Genomic DNA, 10922 nt, shown 5'->3' with positions numbered 1-10922 from the left:
TGTTATTTGTCTGACCACAGGCCCTGAGCTTGGAGAGAGTTCACCTGAGCTCCCCAGCCGTGAAGCGATGCATCTGTTACAAGAGTTTGAGTAGGAGTGTTCTGATGAAAAGGAACTCATATTAACAGATGCTGTCTATGGGTCCATTACGGTAGTGAGTTCTTTGTTGCTGATGACAGTCAATTTTGCATCCCATTTGCCTGCAAACTGACTCCACTGATCCTCCAGATTCTCTTGGAGAGGTCTTGTGTAACCTGGCATTCGATACAATGAAAATGCACGAGGCCATGGAACCCAGAAGTGAGGCTATTTGTCTGGCCGTTGGTTGCAGGGTGTGAAGGATACTGTGACACTTCTGTGCTATTGATAATAGTCTCTCCTCTGAAGCATACAGTTTTGCGAGGTTTATAGCCAGCGTTGCTCCTAAGTAGCAGAGCCTCTGGGTTGGAGTCTGTGTTCATTTTTGTATATTTACTTGAAGACCGAGATTTCTGAAGGTATTCAAGCTGATTTGTAGATGTTGTGTGGTCTGAATTGAAGAGCTGCATTTCAGTAGTCAATCATCTAGGTAAGGATTAATGAAAATCTTTTTCCTCCTCGGGTGTGCTGCTACTACTGCTATACGCTTGGGAAACATGCGAGGAGCTGACTTTAGGCCAAAGGGTAGTACCCTGTACCAGTAATGCTTGGATGCAACTAGAAAAGTGCAGGAATTTCCAGTGTTTCTTTGCCACTGGGTTGTGAAAGTAGGCATCCTGCAGATCTAGGGAGCACATCTAGTCCCCCTGATGTAGTTGGGGGTAGATTTGACGGAAGGCCAGCATTCTGAATTTTTCTTTGCAAGTGTATTTGTTGAGATGTCTCAGATATAAGATGCGTCTGAATTCTGTGTTTGGGCCTTTTTTTCCACACCAGTAAATGTGGGAGTACACCCCTTTTCCTCTCTGCAAAGGTGATACTTCTTTGATAGCTCTTTTTCATAGCAGAGTAAGAACTTTGGGCCAGATGTATCAAACTTTTTGCATTCGCAAACTGTGCAAATCGCAAAAAAACGGCCGTTTGCGAATGCAAAAATGCCCTCCACGATGTATGAAAGGCATTCGTAGTGTGAAAATAAGGAATCACTAAAACTGATCATTTTAGTGAATTTGACATGGTTTTTCATGTCGCAAACAGCGTATCGCAAATAGCGACATGATTTACTGAATCACTATTTGCTTGAAGCAAACTGTGACAAAGAATTGCGAATCGCAGATAGCGATTTTCAAAATCATGAAGCAAATTGCGATACGCTGATTGCGACACGCAAAACCATGCCGCATTGCGATGCATCAAAAAATCACAAATTGCAATTATTCGCAGAATGGCCTTTTGGACATGCAAATTACCGCAAATTGAAATCAGGTGGTAACCAGGTCCAACCTATATAAAGAGGCCCAGAATGACTCAGCCTCTTTTACACAAAGGCTGCCCTCTATGTGATGGTGAGGAGAATGAGGATCTTGGCAGGTTTGAGGAGAGGGAGGAGGAGACAGGAGCGCATTTTCAGAGTGCGCATAACCCTATTTGACCAGACAGAGGATGACATTTATGAGAAGTACAGGTTAAGCTCAGCCATGATACTTGACCTGATAGCAGATCTACAACCCATAGTGCAGCGCACCACACACAGGACCAATAGTATACCCACCTATGTGCAGGTATTATGCTCCCTGCTCCTATTAGCCTCAGGGAGGTATCAAGGGGTTATAGCAGCAGCGGGAGGGGTCTCACAGAGTGCTCTCTCAAGCTCCTTCACTGAATTTCTCAAAGCCATGCTGAGCAAAATACAAGAGCACATAAGATTCTCCAACACACCACAGGAATTACAACAGACAAAAATAAATTTCTATCAGATTGCACAGTTCCCACATGTCATAGGTGCCATTGATGGGACACATGTAGCAATCTGTCCACCACCGGCCACCGAGTATGTGCATCGCAACCGTAAGAACCATTATTCCATGAACATACAGGTGATTAGCAATGCCTCCAACATCATTAGCGATCTCGTGACCAGATACACAGGTAGCACACATGAATCATACATCTTTCGCTACAGCGGGATTCACACAAGACTTCTAGCTGGGGAGTTTGCCGAAGGATATCTACTGGGTAATGTAATAGTTGTAAATGTTGCATTGATGTTATTGTGACATCAGATATCAGCAGTACTCATTTTACGCTCTGTTCATTACAGGAGACAGTGCCTATGCAGTGCGGACCTATATACTGATGCCCTACCTGAACCCTGCAACACCAGCAGAGAGGAGGTACAATGCTGCACAAAGTGCAACCCGCAGTGTGGTGGAGCGGAGTGGAGGTGCACTACAGTACATCCCAGAGACGACCTGCATAATTGTGGCTACATGTCCTATATTGCACAACATTGCAACCAGACAGAGCATACCAGTTAAACCAATGGAGCCGGACTCAGATGAAGATGGTGATCCCTTACCACTCCATCAGCCAGTAGACAGGAACAGTGCAGCCGAGGGCAGGCAAAAACATGCAGACATCACGCACAACCATTTCTGAAGCAAGTGATGACAACAACACTTCAATATTATGTATTTCTGTAATTAGCAACTTTATTACCTTGATTTCAGATAATGTATGTGTCAATAGGACATAGCCATCTACTATAGGCAAACGTGCGATTAACAGTGTCATACTATTAGCATCATAGTATAATTGTATAGCTACATATGACGGTAGTCCCCTGTAGTCCTCAACATTACTTCCTACATCCACGCACTCCACTTGAGTGCTCAGTGGCCTCACTGGCACCTCTTGTAGTGGGTTTACTGGCAGCACTGTGTCTGGTAATGTGACGCCTAGGATCCATCACAGAGGCTGTAAGACTGCTGAGGCTAGAAAACTCCTCACTATCCCCACCACCCAGTTTGCTATTTGTAGCACTGCGTGCTGTCTGCATTACATCCAGAACATTGGTTATTTGCACCCAACCCTGTGCAACGTCCCGACTGAAATTAAGACAGTTGAGCTAGCAAGCTGATTGACCGATCTGCAGAACCCATCAAACCTTCCCATGAATTGGTGATGGCGCCAACAGTAGCTGACAAGCTCCTGCTGAATCTCAGTGCAGAGGTCCCTAATGGCGTTTGTCAACTCCTTTGTGTTTTCTGCTGCTGTTTGCTGTCCCTCATTCAGAGACTCCAACTGCTCATTCATTGATCCAATGTTTTCATTGAGTACATCCATCTGCTTGTGCAGTACTCCCATATTGTCATTGTGAGACTCAAACTGCCTGTGCATTGCACCAATGTTATGATCGATTGACACCAACTGCCTGTACACTGACCTCATGCGTTTGCATTGCAGGTGCTGCACTTTCAGCATGGAAGCTTCAAGGCTGCCAAAGATTGATGGGCCCTCTTCTTCATCTGTGCACTGTCTGCCTGCTTTGTGACGCCTCCTGAGGGGAGTTGACTCACGCTGGGGCAGGGACTGCAGTCTTCCTGTGGATCTAGCCTCTGGGGTTGGTGTGGGGACTTCATCCGGCATTTCATCTGAGTCCTAGTTATACTCTGAGAGAGGTAACACCCTTGCCCTGCGTCTCGTTGGTGCAATACTGAAAGACTCACTTGTGTTGGAGTCGGACTGTGGCTGTGTTTCAACATCCCCCACATTTCCACCTTCTGCTGCAGCATGGCCCAGGACATCTGCAATGACAATGTGCAGCATATCATTTATGTATATATATCACAAGATGTTGAACAAAAGTATAAATGTACACTGACATCATTTCACTATGTGTCGGTTGTGTTGTTTCTCTATGTGGTTGCACACTAACTTGCTATTTCTGTGCTATTTTGACTTTAGGGTTGTGAACTACCACTCCCATAAGGCATAGTTGGGTTGTATGCAAGATTTGGCATGGACTACTGATCACAATGCATCTAACTAATAGCTATTTTCTGAGGGGGCATTTGTACATGCACATATGGGGATACACATCATTACTGCCCTTACCTTTGCTGGTGCTTGGTGTGTCTGAGGTGTCAATGTCAGTGACACCACTGACAACTTCAGGAAGAAGTGTGGACTCTACCATGTCTTCCATTGGTGTGGACAGTGTCTGGGTGGGTGGTTCTCTAATGCTCCTTGCCTCCTTTAGCCTGCTGGCTACCCTTTCTTTGGCAAGGGAACTTAAGTCGTACCATCACTTGCGTATCTTCTCAACAGAGCGCTGTGCAACACCCACTGCACATATTTTGGTCTGGATTTCTGACCACAGTTTCCTCTTCTCACTTTCAGGTACCTGGAGTGAGCTCTTCCCAAATACTTTGTGATGGTTCCTGACCACCTCCTCAGTGAGCACCTCCAATTCATGCTCACTGAATTTGAGCTTGTGCTTCCTGTCCCCTTTCTCCTTCGCAATCCCATCATTGGCAATGTTGCAGTTTGGTCCTGGCTGGCTCACAAAGCTGGCTCCCTGGTGCTGGACTGTGTCTCTCTGCCTGCTCATGTGGGCACGGCTCATGGAAACAGCATGGGCTGACTCACTTCCTGGTTGTGACGTCATCAGGCTGTTCCAGTTTGCCATTTTCGCAACTTACGATTTTCAAATACCGATTCGCTATTTAGTTGCGATTCGGTGTTTGCTACTCACAAATTGTGTTTGGGAATTTTAAGAAATCGCTATTTCTGAATCACAATTTTGATACATCCCATTTTGCATTTCTTAAATAGCGATTTCTTAAAATTCATTATTTAGGAAATGCAAACCGGGATCTTGATACATCTGGCCCTTCGTAGGAAAAGTTGTTGATGACAAGAGGTTTTTGTTGGTTGTACTGGAGGAGGTGGAGATTTGAAAAGTAGAGAATACCCATTTTCGACAATATTTAGGATCCATTTGTCTTTGGTTATAGAGCACCATTCGTGTATGTGATTGGTGATACTTCCACCCACTGGATTCCTCATTGTTTTCCTGATGTCTTTGATGTAGACTGATTTTTTCTGCCTGTTCCTTGTTCCCTTGATTGTTTTCGGAACTGATAGAAGGGTCTTCCTTGCCTTTGTTGCTGCCTTGGAGCCCAGTGAAGAGTTTGAACCCTCTGCTGGTATGGGCGCCTGTGTTAAGGCCTGTATCTTCTGCATTATTCTTTGCGCTTTTCCAGACCTACGGCTTTTAGAGTATCTAGTTCAGAATTGATTTTGGCCATCTCCTCGTCTGTGTGGGCCCCAAACAGAGAATTGCCCGTGAATGGTAATTTCATAATGTGATGTTGTGCTTTTGGCTTGAAGCCAAGATGATCTTCTGGTGCATATAGCATGAGCATACCCATGTGCAGCTAGATCTGAGCCGTCCGCAGCTGCACTAATTATTTGATTGGCTACTAGGCCTCCTTCTTGTAGGATTTCTTGGCAATCCTGTGTCCTCTTTGGGTAGTTTGTCGACAAATCTGGATAAGGAATCCCAGAGAGATCTGTTGTATCTCCCTAAAAGCACAGATGCACTAGACATTTTCATAAAGGAAGCAGAGGTGCCACACATTGTTTTCCCCAATGAGCCTAGATGTTTGCTTTCTTTATCTGGAGGTACTGTTGATGAGGACGCAACTGAATGGGTTTTTCTAGCTGCAGCAAGAATGACCGAGTCTGGAGGAGGATCAGATCTGAGAAATAAAGGGTCATGTTCTGGGGTTTTATATTTCTTTAGGATTGTTGCTGGTGATGCACATAAAGTTGCTGGTGTGAGGAACGTATTCATTGCTGGTTGTAAGAGCCCTGGAACCAGAGGAAGGAGTTGTCTTGAAGAAGAACGATGGTGCAGCATTTCAAATATTATTCAAAAAGATGCTGTGGGTTCAGGGATATCTATGTTAACTTTATTGGCTCCTCTGACCAACACTTCAGTGAAAGTGGTAATGTTGTCTACTGGGCAAACCTTCGCCTGAGGAGTATTCGTTAAAGTAGGTGAATAGTTTTTATTAGACGCCGAAGAAGCCTAAGACCATGAAGGTGATCTATGTTTTTGGTGATGAAATTGAGAGCTTCTAAAACTCCTCAAAGGAGAAGGTGATCTTCCTCTGGATGTTTGAGGTGTTCTTCTTCTTGTGCATGAACAAGGAGTTGTATGTCTTTTTTGTGGCACTGAATGACCTACTGGAGTCTGCGCTGTCACCATCCTGGTTTGAGGAGTCAGTGATGGCGTCCTTGGAAAGGCTCTTGAAGGAGAGTACATCTGAGAGTATTGTGAGTCTGGAGACTGATAACCTTGGGCCTTTGTTAAGACTCTCCAGCCATCTTGGTGACAGATTAATCGGTGAGACCTGACCTCTTGAAGGTGAGGAGGCTTTTGAGGATGCCAAAGGTGATCTAAGTGGTATAGCTGTTGCAGGATCATGTCTTTGAGCCATTGATGTTGTTAAAGAACCAGTAGGTGAAGTTGTTTTTGCCAGTGGAGAATGTGTCAGTGTCGTATGATGTTGCGTACAAACGTGATCTGTGTTGTTTCGATGTTAGAGTTTGTTTTGGGGTCGATGGAGCAAGTGAAGTGTGTCTCGACATCGAACAACGATGTACTGTAGCTGGTGGAGAACGAGAATGGCTATATTTTGGTGTTGAATGTCTTGATGTCGATTGAGATGCCGCAGGGGGAGTATGTCTCGAGGTCAAGAGGCGTCTGGTTGCCGCTGACGGAGAAACAGATCTGTGACTAGACGTCGATGTTTGTTGGCCTGCCGTTGACGTCGTGGTCTTCGGTGCGGAGTGTTGTCTCGACGTCAATGGGTCATGATGCGCCCTCGATGGAGTATAAACATAGTGGTGCTGGCTCAACACTGAGCAGTGAGTGCCTGTTGACAACAACTTCTCTTTAGACGTTGAGACTGTGGTTGCCGTCGTGGCTTTTGACATCAAGTCTCTTGACGTCACGTGTGTTATCGATGGAGGCATGCTTCTCGATGACGATGGTGTGATGTTGACAGAGGTGTCGACGCTGATGTCTACAACTAGGTATTTTCCTACCTGCTGAGGTAGTTCTTGTTCACTGTGTCTCCATTATACCTCTTTCTTTGGATAATTTCTTGTGAAGAGAGGTGGATGTTTTCTCCCTCTCTTATAAGCCATAAAGACGAATCCTTTCTCTGTCTCACTCTCACCTCTGAGGCATGGTGGGATAATGGAGGTTCTCAGAGCCTTAAAGGCACGGTGCCAGTTTTTTGGTTTTACTATGTTAATTGGGATGCAGCCTACTGGCTAATAATGCCTCTGTATTTTCACTGCAGTTTTTCTCTATATATGAGATTGCTAATACTTTCTATACTTTCTTCTTGGATTGCAGAAAAGTGTTAACTCTTGTTGGAGAGTTTTTTTACAGAAAAACTACAAAATTAGAATTTTTTAGCCTGTTTGTCAACATAGACTGCATGATTGCTTACACATGTATATAATATATATGTACTAAATCTCTCTATATGATCTTCACTCTTACATATACATTTAAGATATATACATGTGTGTTTATGTATAATCTGGGGTCCTGGCACGTGGGCGGGAGTATTCAGTGCTTATGACTATTGATGAGGATCACCTGGAAGAGAACATCCCTTATAACGCAGAGGACGGAGGCACTGAGGATTCTGGAATGCCAAATGATGATGACAGTGGTGAGGAGGAAGGAGCTGACGCGTCAAGATCTCATCAACAATGTCTTCTCATTAGTGTAAGTATTTTAGTGACATGTCATGACTTGGACTGTAACAGAAACACTAGTTGTGATGATAAGAGGAGTATGTTAGGAGAAAATATGATGGAGGGCAAGCTCTGGGTAATCCAGGTGGAAGGTGTTTGTTGAACAAGGTAATGACACATGGTCATTATGTTTGTGTTGCTTTGTATTGCTCTGATTTTTGTCACGGACTGTGTTTTACAGGAGTGGACTAACTGAATTGTCCTACCTGTGTGGTTTGATAACTAATGTTCATTCACTTGCTGTTTTGAGTACCTTCACCATGGCTTCATTATTTGGACATTTCAGAGTTTTGACATTTGTGGATATATGGTGCTGTTTGGATATACAATGGGGACAATGGTTGTTCCTTGGTATAACAGACACAGACTTTGGATGTACCAAGACAGCTTGCACAGTGATATGGTGGAAGTAATGGGGAATAGACTGGACTTGTTCCTTGTCATGTGATGGTCCTAATGCAATATGTGTGCCATCATATGCTACAACCAAATGTTGTTGTGGAGCCAAATCATACTATTCTCCCTTCAGACTGGCTAAATCACTATTTTGTGTGTTGTGTATGTAGCTGTTCATGTGTATCATCATTGTAGGGTAAGGTGCTTGTAGCACAACACAGATATTTGTTTGTGACATTCCACCAGATACTGGAAATATGGATTGGATGATCCTGTGATCATAAAATGTAGTATTGCCATGTGTATGTCTATTGATCTTATTGATGAGGGATTATCCTTGTAGGCTAGGTGATTTGGTTTCAGCTTGTGACATAGACCAATTGTGTTTTGCTTACTCAATATGTAATTGTCAGATGTATCCCATCCTTCCAAGTTCCTAATGTCTACAAAATAAACTGTGACCACTGGAACACATTATAGGTGTCATCTGATTTGGTATGTTTCTGACATGATGCCTGACTATTGTTGGCGCAATATACTTAAGATAGTATATGAGAACACACTTGTATGTATGTTTTGGTGAGACATGGTTGTGATCCTGAGCTACACATTGTATATATCCAACATATCCATACTTACACAAGTAGATATTTATGTCATTATCAAGTTCATGTGGAAGTACACTCATACATTGCTGGATGTGAGATATACAATAGCAGGCAATGAGCTTCAAACTCGTGGATTTATTTTAGTGAACAAGGAGAAAAGTAACATTGTGTAATACAGACATGAAAAATGAAAAGTGAAGAAGTCATTCATGGTGAATTAAACCATAGTTATAGTTGGCACATTATTTGGAGTCCAAAGTCCAAAATACTGCTGCTGTCAAAAAGGTAGATGTGTGCGGAATTAGTCCACAGTATGAATGTTACACACACTGGAGGAAATTAGGTTTGAGGTTTCTTGGTGGTGGAGGTCTTACCATCCTCACCTCCTGGTAATTTGCATTGATGTCTCCGCTTGCCAATGCGGATCTACACCTGCAGGGACAGGGGTTTCTGGAGGCATGTCTTCCTCTGGCAGTGCCTATCTTCCGCTGGCTGCAGCAGATGTTGATGCCCCTGATGTAGTCGGACCACAGAAAGAGGTAGATGGTGCCTGGAAAGCCCTGCACAGGTATGTAGAGATGTCAATCAGCACCCCTATTAGGGAGCCCATGTTGTAGTTATGAGCCTCCATCTGATGGTGTATGTCCCTCTGCAGCTACTTCATATCAATGAGTTAGGTGAGTACCTGTCCCATCATGCCATGGGACTCCTGATAGGCACCCAGGACCTGGCAGATGATGTCCTGGGTGTGAATGTCCCTAGTGGCCTCACTCTGCCAGCCTACAGTTACCCTCCTACAACTCCTCCTACCACAAGCCTGTGGCTTGGCCCAGGGTGCCCACTCTCACTGGTTCAGGCTCCTCTGTAACGGGGGTGATGACTGTCACATCAGGATCCAGCACGGGGTAGGTGGCACATGATGGTGGTTACTGTGCAAGGTGCATAGGTTGTGGTGGATAATGTTGGATGAGGTGTTGTATCTGGGGTAGGAGGTGTTGTTGTGGGCCCAGTCACGCTCACAATTGACGTCTGTCAAGGCTGACCAGATGGACCAGCACCATCATCCTTATCCAGATCACCAGGATTGTTGTCATCCCTGAAGGCTTGGTCCTGGGGTGAGGTGGATGTCTCTTCTGTCTCCAAGCTCTGGCCAGGTGCTCTGTCAGATAGACCTGTTGTGAAATAGAGAATAATGTTATCAGTGGAATTGTGTAATCTACCTCTTAAATGTTTGTGACACAGTAAGTAGAAACCTAGAAGAAGATAAGATAGGGAGAGGTTAGTATTGTGATATATTTCAGTGGTCTTAAGCTTGTTGTTTTGAGGGATGAACATGACATCTCCACAACATTCTGGTCAACACAGTGGAGAGTTAACAAGTATATCTGACTATTCCAAAGATCTAGCTGTATACAATACAGGCAATCACACAACTTGGTTATATATTTCGCATTAGTCATCATGCGATTGGTGCACAGACAATAGTTCACCTGCAATTTCTAGACAGCTGAGTTAACTTCATGCGTTGCAAAACTTTGGCGCACACACTGGTTATGATGTCACTCATTCCATCAATTGTTTAGGTTGGGGAGACCAGGACAACCTAAAGCAAAGTAGGCAGAATTGTCTCTGAGTTAGAGCACTGTATGTTGATTGCTCACTCCATGAGATGAGGACATCAGTTGTGATATGTCAGACAAGAGAGAATGGTCAAAATTACAATTGTGTTGTGTTTGGAGTTGCAAAAACAAGGCCTCATGGTAGTTGCAGTCATTTTAATGTCTACTTTCCAATACTTACAGAATGGTTACTATAACATACCTGTTCAGAAACTGCATTAGGAATGGGCCATGTAGTTACCTATTGACAAATATAATAGGTGATGAGATTGGTTTTTGTGGGACTACACTTACAGACTCCATTACAACATGTGGAATGTGATGGTAATTGATACATGTGATCTTCTATGCAACAAGACATATCAACAATGATAAAACAATCTCTCTGCTACTTTGTGGATCACATGTTAGGAAACTAGGTAAACAACACAATGGCAAAAGCTGGATTGGGGGCACACAGGACATTGAGGTTTTGTGACAGTTAGTGAGATGTAACTTTCCAGAGCCTACTCCCCCAGGTATTCCTGCTAAGCCT

At 44.0% G+C, this 10922-nt stretch overlaps 1 long non-coding RNA gene across 1 annotated transcript; it reads right to left on the bottom strand.

The window, feature by feature from the left end:
- Positions 1 to 8888: 8888 nt before the first annotated feature.
- LOC138260816 (uncharacterized) lies at positions 8889 to 10633 on the bottom strand. The gene is made up of 2 exons (XR_011199009.1): positions 10590 to 10633; positions 8889 to 9940 (listed from the first exon to the last, which is right to left on the bottom strand). It is a non-coding gene; the product is annotated as an uncharacterized lncRNA (long non-coding RNA).
- Positions 10634 to 10922: the final 289 nt, after the last annotated feature.

Source organism: Pleurodeles waltl, chromosome 10 (assembly GCF_031143425.1).
Source record: "Pleurodeles waltl isolate 20211129_DDA chromosome 10, aPleWal1.hap1.20221129, whole genome shotgun sequence".
In the NCBI taxonomy this organism is placed as follows: Eukaryota; Metazoa; Chordata; class Amphibia; order Caudata; family Salamandridae; genus Pleurodeles; species Pleurodeles waltl.
Note: the sequence above shows the minus strand (reverse complement) of the source record. Positions and strands in the feature narration are given on the sequence as shown.